Source organism: Chelonus insularis, unplaced genomic scaffold, assembly GCF_013357705.1.
Source record: "Chelonus insularis isolate UGA/USDA-ARS -01 unplaced genomic scaffold, ASM1335770v1 contig_94_pilon, whole genome shotgun sequence".
Lineage (NCBI taxonomy): Eukaryota > Metazoa > Arthropoda > Insecta > Hymenoptera > Braconidae > Chelonus > Chelonus insularis.
This window is the reverse complement of record NW_023276783.1, coordinates 1765911-1782342: the sequence shown is the minus strand read 5'-3', so window position 1 is coordinate 1782342 and position 16432 is coordinate 1765911. Positions and strand designations below refer to the sequence as shown.

The 16432-nt window shown below is 28.7% G+C and overlaps 1 protein-coding gene across 2 annotated transcripts in view; it reads left to right on the top strand.

Annotated features, from left to right (window-relative positions):
* trh (trachealess) overlaps positions 1–16432 on the top strand; it is a 66720-nt gene that overhangs the window by 22762 nt on the left and 27526 nt on the right. The gene's annotated exons all lie outside the window — the stretch shown is intronic.

Below are 16432 nucleotides of genomic sequence, written 5' to 3'. Positions count from 1 at the left end.
ATAAGTTATTAATGATAACAATATCCTTATTTACTCCAAGAATAATAAAAAAGCTTCCAAAATTACTTATGAATAAAAAATAAATATTGTGGTGAATTTTAATATTTATTTGTGACAAAATTGACCAAAAAGATTGAGTAAAAGGGTCATTCATGTGTTCCCCTTGTGAAATGAAAAATGTAGAAAAATCAAGAATAAAAAGAATATTTACGACTGTCCAATACATTTTTAATGTATTTCCTCGCATTTGTGTTCAAGTGTAGGATGAAAAAATATTTTGCATTTCTCCCTTTTTTATTTTTCTTTTTGTTTACCCATCGCCCTATATTTATATATTTTAGACAGACTAGCGGAACATAAGGAGGGCGAAAAAAATTCTTTTTCATGTTAAACTCACCCCTAGTATGTTTGTGTAATTTATCACCACACAAGTTATAGAATAAATAAGTTTTCAATTGGTTAAATCTACCATTTTTTGAAAATAAATGATTATTTATTTGTTTAATTCAATAATTAACTTCTTACTTTCTTAGATCTTTGACAAATGTTGAGTATAAGAAGTTTATAATGTGGAGTCAAAGTAACAGAAAGTTAAGCTCATTGGAGTAAGAAAGAAAAGTAAAGAGGGGATCGCTACTAATCTGCATTGGCAGATTGCTTTGAGAATTGACACGTAGGGATTTGGCTTTGGTTTTATCCACCTCTGCCCCTTTCCTTTCTCTCTTCCTCCATCACTTGATACATCACTCGTGTCTGTCTTTCTCTTCATCTTATCTCAAAGCGAATCGAGCGCGCCCTCGTGACCATCTTCTATCTTTACACCTTCACCACAAGACACGAACTCGATGCATATATTAAGGCACTTTAATTGGGACGCCGCTCCCAGGACAATCAAAGTCAAAGCACAAGATAGACGACGGTCATTTTTTTACTATCAAATAACTAACTATTTACTATCAATTTTCAATATTTTTATTTCTTTTTATCAATAATATATCCTTATAAAATAATATATTAAGGACAAAAATTATTTTAATTCATAAAATATGTTGCTAAATTGTTAAAATAAATTTATTTCACGATTTAATGAATATTTTATTGATTTAATAAAATTGTAAATAGTTTAAAAAATTTTTTTCCCCCTTTTAATTTACACAAAATTAATTATTTGTTAAATTAATAAATTATTGTCTGAATCTCGTTAATCATTAATTATGATTATGTGATAAAATATTATATTTCATAACAATATTTTTTGTCTCTGAATTGAATAATAATAATAATTAAAAGTTTATGAGATAATTATTTTATTGTTTAACTCACTTTGTATTTTAATGTAAAACGTAAAAGCCATTTGTATTGACACTGAAAAGCGTTAATTTATTTTCAATAGTGCTTGAAATGAAAAATTGTCGAGAAATACGTTGAGAAAAGGCGAAAATAAAAAAGAAAAGAATGTCTAAAGAGTTTATAGCATTCCTCCTCTTGCTTTTCTTTTCAACTTTTTTTCATTCAGCCTGACGACAGAACAGTCCCATTGATAAGGAAATGTACGGCACATGGACATGCTAATTCATGGAAATTCTTACGGTTTTTCGATTTATAAATAATAATATAAGCAAGAATGAGGAAAATATTAATTTTTACATAAATTAAAATGTTAAGTTAAAAAAATGAAATGATTTGTAAAGAGTAAATAAAAAATTTAGAGCAATGAATGAATCAATGAAAATAGATAATGATATCAATAACAATAATGATAATAAAAAATAAATAAATAATGAAAAAAATTCAGATTCGAGTCAATTAATTAATGCGCCCTACTATCATGGTCGTACATCAGGTTTGGTAATTAAACGAGTAATTATAGAATCTCAAGGCGTGGCGTGCGGAGTCTAAGAAAGAGGAGGATTATCGCACGTCAGAGCATAAATATGGTGCCAGGTTTGAATTAAAGAACCCCCTTCATCCCTTTTTACCCCTCATCTTCATCTCATATTTAACGCAACATTTTTAATTACTCCTCGAAATGTCCGGAATTTTTTTCCTTCTTCTATCTTTTTTATTGTTATTGTTTTCTTTTTTCTTCCTTGTGCTTTTTTACAAGAAGAAAAAAAAATACTTACGTCCTTCTTTTTGGCATCCGAAGGGTGCGTGTACCGCGTTAATTAAATGGTCTGTTAAATTTACTGTTTACCCCTAAAAATATTGTACTTAGGAATGAAAGAAATAATTACTCGCTATTTATTTACTTTTATTGCTACGAAAATATTTTTTTGAATTTCTTTATGGGCAATCTTAGCTTTTTATGGGTACTTTTCTCTTAATATAGGGAAAAATAAAATTCTTATTGACCCTTTTTTTCATATTTATTGGGATGTATATATGTATGGATATGGTGGATAATGGAAATCATGACAAAAGATTAGTAACCCTTTTAAAGGCCCCTTCTTGCTGAGAACCGATTCATCTAGTGTTAGCGAAAACCATGAGCTATCCTACTAAGGTATATAGCAGCACTCATGCCAATCTGCCGCTCTCATGATATTTGCATACATAAGCTATTAAGCAGCTCTTTTCATTTCCTCCCGTTTACGACAGTTTAGGCAGAATAATGTTTTATAAGATTGTCGCGTCAACTATTATCTAATTTCTTGATTAATATTCTGTCCAATCATTTACCAAATTTATTACACTTACTAATAATTGATAGAGTGATAAAAAATCCTTTCGTATTTTTTATTTTTCATTATAGAAAACATTTATTCATGAATGATTTGTAGTTAAAAATGTTATTTTCGATAGTTTATGATTGTTGCAAATAATTAAATAAAAATATATATAATTTCTTTAATTAATATTTTTCATGGATTGATTATTCGATTTTTTTTTAAATAAAAAAATTTTCTTTAAACCAACAATATGATTACTTATGTATACTTTAAGTTTTCAAATAATTTTTTATTCCTTTTTTTCTCCACCACCATCAATCTACCCTTATTTACTCAATCTGTATCTCATAACTGGGGTCGAATAATCGTACACGATACGGAAAGTGTCCTCGTTATTGCGACACGGTAAAACCCCTTTGATGTAATTAAACTCTTCCAGGAGAAAGAGAGAGACAGAAAGAGGAAATGAGGAGAGAGGAAAGACAACTAAGTCAAAGTAAGAAGTAATAAAAAGGAGAAAAATATAATGATATTTTTGTCAAACTTTAAATTATTTTTTATTTTCTTTTCTTCAATAAATAGTTTTTTAATAATGATGATTATAAATTAATTCATTCAATTTGATGTGATTTTGGAGGGATGGGTGTGGTGTATGATATTAGGATTGCATCGATATTGTTTTCAATAAAGTAAAACATCAATCAGTTATTACGGCATAGTAGAAAATATAAATAGAGATAAAAATATCAAAAGCGAAAGGGGAAATAAATGGGTGCACAAGATGTCCAGAATGCGGGTGACCTTTGGCCATCAGAAAGCTGGGATTACTGAACTGACCATCTCCTTTGCATAACGACACCCGAGTCTGATCTCATCCCTACATGCAACCACTTCCAACTCCCTTCAACTCCCTTTTTACCCACGTACACCCTCACTAAACCATCGGTACATAACCATCCAACCAAACAATAACCAAGATATCTACGAAATTTGAGCGTAAATGGATCATTCCCTTCCATAAGTTTCTCTTTTGGCTTTCAAGCTACTTCTTTTTATGTAATAAAATGAATTTTTCTATCATAAAAAATAATGTACTTGCTCTCTGTTATGTATTTTGTTTTATTTTATTAATTTATCATCATCGTAAAGTATAAATAACCTTTCTTCTTACTCTCACTATAAAAAATGTAGGAAAAATTGAATTCGTTTGTTAAGTAATGTTTCAAAAACATCCAAAATATGTAGAAATTAATTTTTTTTTAATCAAAATCATGGGCAGGTTGGGTAAACAAACCGATAGATGAACAATTGAGCCCAACAGATGGATAAAAACAATAATTAAAAATGAAAAATAAATGTTTATGGAAAGAATTTAATGTTTTTCTTAATTAAACAGATCTTGCTTCAAAGAATATAAAAAATGTTAGGGTATTTTAATTTTCAATTTCTTATAGTTTTAACAATTTATCCATTTTCTCGGTGGTGTTTATCTACTAGTATAGTCACTTTAGACTCAGAATTCTGAATAAAACATTTCATTGTATTGAATTGTACGTTAAATTACTACGCAATAAAATTGAAAATAGTAAAACAAAAATGATTTTAACTCACTAGCCTTTAAATACTTCAGGTGAGTAACAAAAGATCCTGAAAGTATATTCATGATATTTAATTGATTTATTTTAACTATTTGCTCATCAATAAAGCCATGACTGGCACAGAACAAACATTATATGAAAATTTATAAAAAATTTGAGTACAGTTTAAGAATAGCCAGAGTAGAGCAAGACATAGACACATTAGAGGCAGATCACAAGTTAAGCAAAAGCAAAATAAGTGTTTTTTATTAACAAAATAATGATTAGAAAAAATTGAATCATTAAAAATTCATAATAATTAGAATGGATAATAATAATTTAAACTTTAACTGATTTTATTCTATTATTTATCTCACTAGATAATTAATAATAATATTCATAACAATGATTATAAGCATGAAACTGTTCAATTTAGTTGCAAAAAATGTCATATACCAGCAGAATATACAGTTGATAGCAATGATCAGGTACATTGAGGGAAAAAAGATTTTGTTTCAATGAAATACTTCTTTGAATAGAATCTATACAATAATTAATTGATTTAAAGAAATATTTTTTATCAACAATAAGCTGATATTGTACCGAATAAATCTAGTTTTGGAACAATATCAGCTTATTGTTGATAAAAAACATTTCTTTAAATCAATTAATTATTGTATAGATTCTATTCAAAGAAGTATTTCATTGAAATAAAAAATTTTTTCCCTCAGTGTACTCAAAAATGTATTATTAGATAATTCATCTATCCGAGTACACAAAAATATGCATGTCAATAATATCGATAATTCACAACATCAACTGGATCGATCATAAAACTCAGTATAAATCATTTATCGCAGCTATAAGTTGATAATCTTCTCGATCGTAACGCCAGTGGTAGACATAGAGTATTTACAATACCGAGCACTCAGACATAAACGTAAGCCCACAGTAGAAAAGGAACGGCTCCGGATAGACTGGTCAGTTTTATGCCTCGCGCCGTAGAATTTGATCAAACTCGATTTTGCGGCCACTCAGGGAGCAATAAGACAAGCTCTCCTGCGTAACTCGATCCTAAAACTGCGACCCCGAAGGGTTCGTGCACTTTCTATCTTCTTATATAGTCATTTGATGAATCAGCCTAATACCTTGAAAGTATTTCAATTTATTTCTTTCACTTCGAATTTTATCTTCTTTTATCATTACTTAAATATATCTCTGATGGTATTTACCCATTTCTGTGATAAGTTCGCTATAAATAATTTATCTATTTCATTACATACAGCAATAAATAATTGGTCTTGATGAGTTGCTGTTACCTGACGGTACTCAAAATGTCATTAGTGTCAAACTGGTTAACAAGCTCCACGCGACACAGCTACATTTTGTTCTAATCTCCTGAGATTACCAACTTACATATTGTGTCATTATATTCACTGTGCTTGCTCGTTATCACTAGTCTTATCATAAAAATCAAAAATAGAATATCTTTATGGCATTAATAAGTGCATAGACATAAATGTGTAGAATCCTTGTTGAATATATATATATATTTTAAACACACAAAGCATCAGACAAAAATTTCAAGTCTACCAGAAAATAATTTTCGTCAAAGAAAAGACCCAAAGAATTTGTCCGACCTTTGAACGGCGTTAAATCAACATCCAACCGATCTGAACCGCGTGAGTAGGCCTCAAGCAATTATTTACTTCTAGATTTATGAGTGTGCGAAAGAACTTCTTCAAGAGGAAGACGAAGAATGACTGGCTGCGTAAGCTTGTCTTGCATCAACTTCTCTCATTTCCACTCTCTTATATCTCCTCTTTCTTTCACTCCCTTTGAAATTTTTATTTTTTTTTATCATTTAATTTTTTTCACTCTAAGAATCACTTTTCCCTTGGTAATTATATGCTCTCACGTTTAATCTCTCAATAACTCACTGGAGATAATTATTAACAAGGACAACTGGTGTAAACAATTAAACGATGAAATTACTTAGCTTAAAAGAAAGTCTTGAATATTTTTTTTTCCTTTGTATTTGATAATCTGCATGTTGATATTAAAATATATTATTAATGGATCCAAGTAGAAATTGATTTCAAAAATAAAATTGAGGAATATTTTTTTTAATGAAGAAGTAAATTCTGTTTAGATTGTGAATATAATATAGTTAGCTAAAGAATTCATAGATAATAAAAATATAATTATACTTTTTCACACTTGATCAAATTGCTAAATTATAATTAATACTTAAATAATGAAGATTTAAAATGTACAATATATATTTTGAGAAATATTTTATATCAGACCTATTAGAGAAAACATTTTACGAATGCTAAACTATAAGCTTTGTGTATTAATACATTAATATATATATTTAAAAAATAAATTTATCGTACATAAGAAGTTTATTAAATATTATCGTAACTTTAAAAATAAATGAATCTATTTAAAAAAAATTAGCAAACAATTAAAATACTAATATAAAGTAAAGTATTTTGTTTAAAATGTTATTTAGTTAATTTAATGACCTAATGAATTTAATATGCTTAGTTACAATAAAAATATTCAGTTTTAATATTAAAAAAATAAAAACATTAAATTTGTCTTTGTCGGTATAAATGAAGAGATAACTTCGCTTGAACCCGTTTTTCTTGCCATTTTTATTTTATTAAATGCTAGATGTCAGGCTGTAGTTTGTTGATAAGATCTTGCATCATTTTTTCTTCATCATCATCATCATTATTATCATCATCATCGTCATCATCTCTCCTCTTTCAACCTTGTATTTTGTATATTTTATTATTATTTTGTTTTATTTTTAACAAGTAGTTTCATGTTACTCGAAATATATCTACGAGGAGATGTGTATTTTTCTGTTTTATATCATGAGACTCTTGAAAAAATTTTTCTTCTCTTGGAGATCACATATAAGAGTTCTTCTGACCTTCTCTTCAACACATTTCGCACTTGGCCGACGAAATTCTCGCGAAACCGTTGAATTTATATGCATCCAAATTCGCAGTATAAGGATGAAATGTATTGTAGAAGGGGAAAGAAAGATTAAAATAAAAGTGAAAACATTAACAACATCTATTTCTAACATCAAAAATCTGTCTTTTATAAACTAAATATTTAATTCTAGATTTTATTAAGACAAAAAAAAAAAAAGAAGAAGAAAATAAAATTCAATTTTTAGATTTGAAAAAAAAAGAAGAGTCATTGAGTGAATTAAATATAAATATATTCAGCAAATATTGGAGTAAAGTGTAAAAATAATGCTAGAAAAGAGATAGAAAAGGAAATAAACAAAAAGAAAAAGACGAATATTTGCATACAAACGACCACATGTACGTCTCAAGTAATTTCATAGGAATGAATTTCATATCTTAGAGATGTGCATCTTTTAAGTTAGTCATCCTCTATATTATCCTGTGGTGAACAAATGTAAATAAGCATAGCAGACAAATTGAGTTACTTCAGAAAATAATTATTAAAATAGAAAGTCAAGTTATTGCTTTTATTTTGATAATAATTTTTAAATAATAAATAGATTATTTTACTTTTTATTGTTTAATAGTTAAATAATCGATTAAAATTGTATGATAAATCTATAAATGAATTTCAAAAAATTGTTATGAATAATTTTCGTTCTTTTAAGAGCGCACGTGTGCAAGTGAAGATCGAGTCGCGAGTTCACCAAAGATTAAGCACCTATTTTTCACCCATCTTAAGAGGATAATACCCATCGACTGCACATAAGCGAGAGTGTTATTAATTACAAAACAATGATCGTAAATCATCGAACAGCTTTAGACATATACATACCACTATGATTAACTTCCTTTGAGTATATTACTTACATATTTCCCATTACCACTTATATAATATTATACATAAGTTATGGTGTTTTCCTTGGATTCTTTAACTTTCAAAAAATCAATTACGATTACACCCTAAAGAGATTTCAATTTATATTCACACGATTCTTTAAATTATTCTCAAAGAAATACATCATTTTTGCTGTTAATAATTATGTGGAGATTATTAATTAGTTAAAATGTATATTTTCTTAGGATTTATTGAGGGGTAAACAGTTAAACAAAGTATAAAACATTCATAAGTTTGGTGTGTATACCTATTAAGACTTTTACAACAAGGATTTAACTATAACCCGCTCGTTAAACTCACGAAAAGCCACGAAAAGCAACAGCCATTTTCATCCTTGTACTTCTATTCTCTATCTTGCTCTCTTCTTTAAAGTTAACCAACAAATTTTCACTAATGTTTCTTGTTTCAACTGTTTTAAAGTTATTCAAGCCATTTTCAGTCCACCTTCTAATTCACCACTAGCTACGTTTCTTTCTGACCCTCCACAAAAACATTACATTCACATATACATGGAAAATAACATTCTATTACAATGGTTATATTATTTATTTACAATTATTAATTTACTTATGCAGTAAAACAAAAATTGTTTATAGGTAAAATTACCGTCATTTTGGAATTTAAGAGAAAAGAAAACAAAGATATGTTAAAAATTGTTCAGTTTGGAGTAATAATTACTCCAAAATATTAAATTTAATATTATTTAGAGTAAATTTTATGCTGCTTTAAATTTGTCATCAATTCATCGGTAATATGACAGTTATTTTAGCTCGAAAAATTTTTTAGTGTAGTTGTAATGGATCTCTTTAGTAAAATGTATTGTTTTATTTTACAATACTACTAATAAAGTTTGAAAAAATAAAAAATAAGTGGTTAAAGGATAATAAAATGGTAGCAATAAAGCTCATTAATACTGATAAATAATTGGTTAATTGTTGAATTATTTAAATACCTCGTACATGTATGGTTTTTTAAAATAATTAGCTAAAAATTTCTTTGAAAATAAGTGTGAAAATAAAATCGTGAATGACTTGAGTTATAATGGACTATCGAGAAATAATAAAAGACAAAATGAGAGAAAAAATGTAAAATAATACAGGGAGAGAATTAATTATCTATGACGGGTAGATCGAAGGTAAAGTGCAGCCATAAACAAGTGAGATGATCGACCCATCATTAGTCTGAACGTAGACTACGTTAATATTATGCATTGACGGGTGCACGTGCCTGTAACACGATTTTATGTTGTCGAAGAAGACGAAGATTGAGATCAATTTTCAATCTTCTTATTTCACATTTTTATACAACTGTTATTAATTAACTATGAATCGTTTTGAACTTGTATAATAATTTCAAATATTTTTTCTCTTGTCTTAAATAATAAATTATGATTAAAAATAAAAGCAAAGAAAATCATCAAAAATTACTAAATAGTTGTACAGTAAGAATGTTATGTACATAACGAAGCGAGAAGCCAAAAAGATGTGACACAATGACTCTCGTGGGAGTGATTCAGTAATGAAGCCACCCTCTCTATATACTTCAAGGGACACCCTTTTCTGTTTCTATGGTTTACCTCGCATTACTAGATTAGCTACAAGATAAAACTCCCATCTTTTCTTCTCTTTTGTCTTTTGCACTACCACTTGGAACATGTCTGTCATTTTATGTCTCAGTACTGCCTAAAAATATTTTTGGCAAATTAAATAAACACTTATTTCACATTAATTATCAAATAAAAATTCCCCATCATTCTAGAATAAACCTACTCTTAAACGAATCAGTAAATATTCACTTCTTTTCCTTTCCAATCAATCAATATGGAGTAAATTTTATTTTTTCTCCAGAATGACTAATGTTTTCAAAAGAAAAATTTTTATTCTCTCTTTTCTTAGTGACTTTTGATGGCAATCGATTTTAAAACTAGCAAAAGAGTTCATAACTATTTAACCAACGTAAATCGAGAGCATCTAAAGGGACTTTTAATAGTCTTTTGAAACATCTTATTATTCTAGAGTCTTTTAAAGAACTTGCTAACTCTCTTCTAACATTGTTTCTCCAATTACACTGCATTTTACATTTATTTTCTCATGTTATTCTGCAATAAAACCAATCTATATATGACTAAATAATACTAATTCAAAAGTCGATGGTAATAATATGTTTTTTAAGGCAATAATAAATTATCAAATTCGATTGCGATGCAAAATATCAGACCGCAATAGCGTATATACGTTTTATCCAATGTCTCTTTGACGGCAGTTATGGCAAAAGCCGTTGATTGGTCGCGCGGTCTCGCGGGTATATTTCAATTATTAGAGAAAATTACTTGGAACGTCCATCATCTTCTACACTTATTTTCTGCCGCACGACCACCGAGAAGTTTTAGTTCTTGAAGCTGGCTTCGGTTACGTAAAGGAAAGGTGAGGAGTGCAGAAGAGTAGAAGGCTGAGAGGTCTTAGGAAAAAGAGTAAGATATGCTATGTGTATATGGCTCGAATGGGAGATGATCTTATGAGGTTATATGCGCGAAAGAGGCCAGGCTAGCATCATCAGAGTGCATCATCAGAGCGGTGAGAAAATAGCCTTCAATTGTGATTACAGGGGCGGCTTGTTCATACCTTTGCTTTCTCTCTTGATCCCTTTCCATTCTTTATCCTTTCTTCTCTTACTTCCTCATAATTCTCATCAAGACATAAATAGAAAAATACTTGACATTAAAAGAAATCCAATATTTCATCTCATTTCGAGATATGTTTTATTCACTTCTTAACATATCACAGAATTGAAGTTTTAATGCATTCCGTTCTTTCAAGGTCCTACAAGTTGTTTACAACTATTTTTGATGTATGTGTACTTATGTTACGATATGCTGTATACAATGCATTTTACAGTATACCGTACAATATATCCAATATTATTTGGAGCATATTTTGAATTTATTTTTTAAATAAATCTGAGTAGAAGTTGAGTATGCTTAAAGATCATTGACATTCCAATGATGAATTTGCTGCCTAATAAATATCCAATGTAGGCCTAACAAAACTTGGATATTAATTAAAACAGTGGTAAATATTTAAATTGGACTAATAAATATCTTACGATGCACTGTACAACCTACAGTTGCATTTTTATTGGACTGAACCTCTCATCATTGATCCATCATTGGCTAGCATAACTAGCAATGGCCCAGTGATGGAAAATGACTAGGCCATGACTGGATGATAACACCAATTTAGCAGCCCCTATTTGGGCTATTCACTTGCTCCGTTACACTTTTGAATTTATCTTCAAAATCATCAACAATTAAAACTGTTGCAGACTTTCAATCTATTTTTGACATTCAATATTTTTTATATTTAAGACTTGAGATATGTATTTTTAAATGATTTTTTTGGTCAACCTAGCATCGTTCGTGAATGAATAATCAAATGAATTGATAGAATGATTGAATAGAAGTTCAATGAGAAATAAAAGTTGATAGGGAGGAATGCAACTCTGAAACAATGATAGGGGTGATGTAGTAAACGAATAGGTTCGCCAATATGCTGTCCATACATCACGGGGGTAGTCCGACAAACTGGGGAAACCTGACCAGAAATATGATGTCATTTATATGGTAATACATCGGAATCCCGTCATTTAGATACTTTGATGATTAATGTCCTCGACAAGACAACGCCAGCTGGTATCCCTCTATCGACCTTTTACTCTACTTTTGTTTTTTTTTTTACCCCTTCTTATTACATAAGATTTCGATTTACTTTCGTCAGTTTATCATTTTTCTGTATCTTGGCTCTGATAAAGCTGCTTTTAGTTGGTTTTTATTTATTTTTTTGTTCTAATTAGATGCATTTTAATTTATCTAAAGATGCATAATCAAACTCTTTCTTGATATTATTTTTAATTTGTCCCCAGGCCCTTTCACTTTCTTATGTTCCACCGCCTGCCAACCCCTCGGTGGTGTAATGAAGGAGACGTCAACGAGGCCTATCCGCACTCAATTAGCACGATTACGTGACCCTATCTTGTGAGTTCCGACTCTTGTCAGCCGACGAGGCTAATCGTGCGGCGAATCGACAGGGATAAAGTGTATTTTCTTCATTTGAAGAAATTTTGTCCTTTGTAAGAATCTTCCTTCTTCTGACGGCTCTCTATAATCATGCATTTTGCTCATTTTGAGAGTTAATTAATTCTATCCATCAAAGTCAAAAAGCTTTCAGTATTTTATTAATTTAATTATTTAGAATTATTTTAAATAATTCACTTCAAGTAGAAATGTATCAACCATAGCTATCTATTTGATTATAAAAATCAGCAAAATTAAAATAGGATATTTCAGTCATTTTAAAATGTTCGAGTATTTAAATTAACTCATTATGATTATATAGGGAAAAATTATGAGGAATTGAATGGTTTTTTTTTAAATATATATTTGTCTTGTTAAATAATGATTTCAAACTGGTGATTGGCATCCACCAAACGGCGAACACATGAATGATTTCCTTTGTGTCGTGCAGGTAATGTCGGGATTCCCGTTCATCTTATCGATTAAACAGAGTTCTATAATTTCTGATATTTAAAAAATTTATTTATTTATTTAATTCAAGAACTATCTAAAGATTATTTAATTAAAAATTTATCATTTAAAATTAATTCGAAATTAAGAATTATCCAATTGAGCACAGCAATCTTAAATATACTTATAAATTGCGATTAGTATTGATTGAATAAACAATTTTTAAAAGACATTAGCGAATTAAAAAATTTTTTTTTAGTTACATAACATTAATTACTAAATGAAAATTCAATTAAATTGCTCAATTTATGATATAATTATTTGATGAATGTGGGAAAAGGATGATATTTCCAAGGCATAATGTTCATTAATTTATAGGTAATTTATTTGTTAATTAACTTTATGTAATAAATAAAAAGAATGGTTATTCTATTAGAATAAACGTTTTGTAGAAAATTTTTTTTTGAATTTTATAAAGAAAAAAAAGTTTATTAATTTATGTCGGAGTTGTAGTAGTAAAAAATCCTTAACAATCACTGTATTATTAAGATTATTGACTCTGATGGCTATTGACGATTAAATAATTCTATTCAAGTATCACACGCGACCCGTGAAAAATTCGTATAAATACCGGAAGCAATCACGCATTCAATCAACGATTTCTTTGTCAAAGGGAGACGTCCCTTGCATCAAACATAGACTCTTCCCTTTTCTTTTTTTATTATAGTTTTTTATTTCTATTTATTTTTTCTATGTACATGTCTACTATTTTTATCTTTATTGTTTAAATAATTTAAAAAAATTCATCATAAACCCTACAAAAAAAATAACTCACAATTTTTGAATTTAAAATAACATTTTTTTCTACTCACTCGTATTACATTTTGTGATTTTTTACGTTATAAAATACTCGTAATTAATGATTGAATATTTTTGAAATTGTTGATAAGTAAAAAAAAAAGAAATGCATCATAAGTAACAGTAAAAAAATCTGATGTGGAAAAATTGTAAGTGTTGTAATTAAAACGCGTTTACTTGTCATCCACAACGTGTGTTCTCAGATACATTTTATTCGTGCCACGAAGGAAGAACACGTCCGGTATAGTATAGTTTCATTCATCGTTTTCATTCATAACAGTTGAGAAGTCGAAGACCTGAGTTTTTATATTACAATGATGTGTGTGCATTTATTATTGCTACATCCATTTTGATTTTTTTCACAGCACGATTCATATGACGGTACTTATTGAACAGTCTTAATATACATATTAATATACAAATATCAACTTCCTGACTCCATGAGAATACAAAAAGACTCTTCTTAAACAAAATTATTCCTTCAGCACAGCAAAAGAGTATGTAATTGAACACTAATGGAATTTTTATTTGACTTCAATTTTGTCTCTGTAGTTTGCAATTATTCTAGAATGAAAATTTTATCAACAAAGATAAATTTAGTTCGAAAGTTGTTGAGAAAGGGTTCAACTAAATACATATATAGTGGATGATGAGTTGGAGAATAGAATGAGGATATTGTTATTTTATATCGAAGACGCTTCTAATTCTACTTTTTACGAAGCCAACAAAATAAGGGTCGTATAAACGTAATACCTAGTCGAAGTGGATGAAATCGATAAAACTTTTCTACTCAGCTTCGAATATAGTGTCTACGTGATGCTAAAAAATGAGATATTTTATGTCTGCAACTGCAACCAGATAAAGAATAGAAACTATTGAGATAGTGGAAAAATAGATACAAGCAAGACCCTATTCAGTTGTTGCTACAGATTGAAGGCTTGAACATACTTTTCTGCATTATATTATAAAACTATTTGCATAAAAAAAAAATGTGCTATCAAATTTCTTCAATATTATTTTGAACTAAACTTCATCTCATAAAACAATAATTAAGTAAACATGATTATTTGGTCAAATTACGGTCATTTACTAATTTTACTCTTTCTAGTAATATTCATTTCATTTCCAGTGAATATTTTATAAAACTTAAATAATACTGTGAATTTACTTAATGTTTAAATTATCATTCAGCTTAATTATTGTCTGTAAATAAATTTAATAAAATTATGTGGTATTTTATTTCTTTAATAATTTTTCAAATGTGCTAATTATCTTTTTTTCTCGACATATAATTTATAAATATTAACTTATCGAAATTATTTTTTTTGAAACAAAATGATGGTACAATAAGATGCAATAAATCATCTACAGAATTATCTTGATTATGTCAACTCACATGAGGACAAAAAAAATAAGTAAAATGTAAAATCTTACGCCTGAAGGTTTTACCTTTCTCCCTTTTCAGAAAGTTGATCATAAATCTACTTTCGATTATGTTATCTAATGGGAGTATTATGCAACATGATTGCTGGCTTTAAGGTGTCGACCCTGTGACCGTCGTTGGCATGTCATATCCCCTATGTAAAAACTTACCCTATATTCTTTCGACTTTTATTTTCGTCATCTTCAACAACCTTAATTCCTCCATTAGCTTACATTAATATCACCTTCATCTTAATTACGATAAAATGAGTTTGTTATTAAAGTACAGAATTATTCAATTGTTGAAATAAATCCTGCATAGGAAAACAAAATTGTTACGAATAATTTTATTCAACAGTCTTGGATAATTAAATATATATGCAAATATCTATGAAAGGGATAAAGGGAGGAAAGAGTAAGAGGAAAAGGGAGAATGCTTATACGAGCAAGCATTGAGATTAGGTTGTAGAATTATGAAGCGAGTTAAATCAACGATGCGATTAAATCGGTACTGCAGTTATCTGTTTCCCTACTACTACATTGTTCTCTCTCTAACTCTCTTTCTCTCTTTACCCTCACCAATTATTTGCAACCCCTACCGAGATAAGAATTCACTAGTTATAAACTCTCCAACGTTTCCGATACTTTATAATTCATTTAGAACCAAGTAACTTATACTCTACCTTACAATCTTAAGAAATATTTCCACGAATAAGAGCCTTTTTCTCACATTCTGCGAATGAATTAAAATAATATTCTATTCTATGTGTAAATAGTACTTTGAGATATTTTTTCATGTATTTTTTTTTACCTGCAGTTATCAACCATCTAAATCATTCAAACTTTGAAGAATAAATTTCAAATTGTAATTCTAATGAATAATTAATGGAGCTTTTTTCATAACTATTATTCCTGTCAACGGTTCAAGAATTATCAAAAAATTGAGTATCAAAAATCGAAGAAAAAAATCGACCTCACAATGATAACTACTTGGTGAGAATTAAAGAATAAATTAAATCAACAATTTAAAAATATATATACATTTAATTAAATAAAATGAAGCATTGAAAATAAATGAAATAAATAATTTTAAAGAGAGATATTTACATTAGAATTTAATAACAAAAAAGGGTATAATCAATTAAAAAGAGAGAGAAATATATTTATGATATAATTTTAACTTAGCGACACCTCATTTTCTTATCTTCAACAGACCATTATTATATGTACTTTTTATCTTTCTCTGTCATATCTTTTCTCGAATTTGTAATTTGAGTTTATTTTTAAAATCGCAAAAAACACTGAAATGTGTCTCATTAGCATATAGAGTAGCATGAGAGAAGTATAATGGTTGAAGGAAACAGGGTGAGGAGAGTCTTCAGAGGGAAGGCAAGCAAGAATGAACGTATGGATGAAGCATCGCAGAATGTAGAAGAATCATCAGTCAGAGAGGATAGTCGACTTATTTTCTAACTGAGGGTGATGTGCGATGT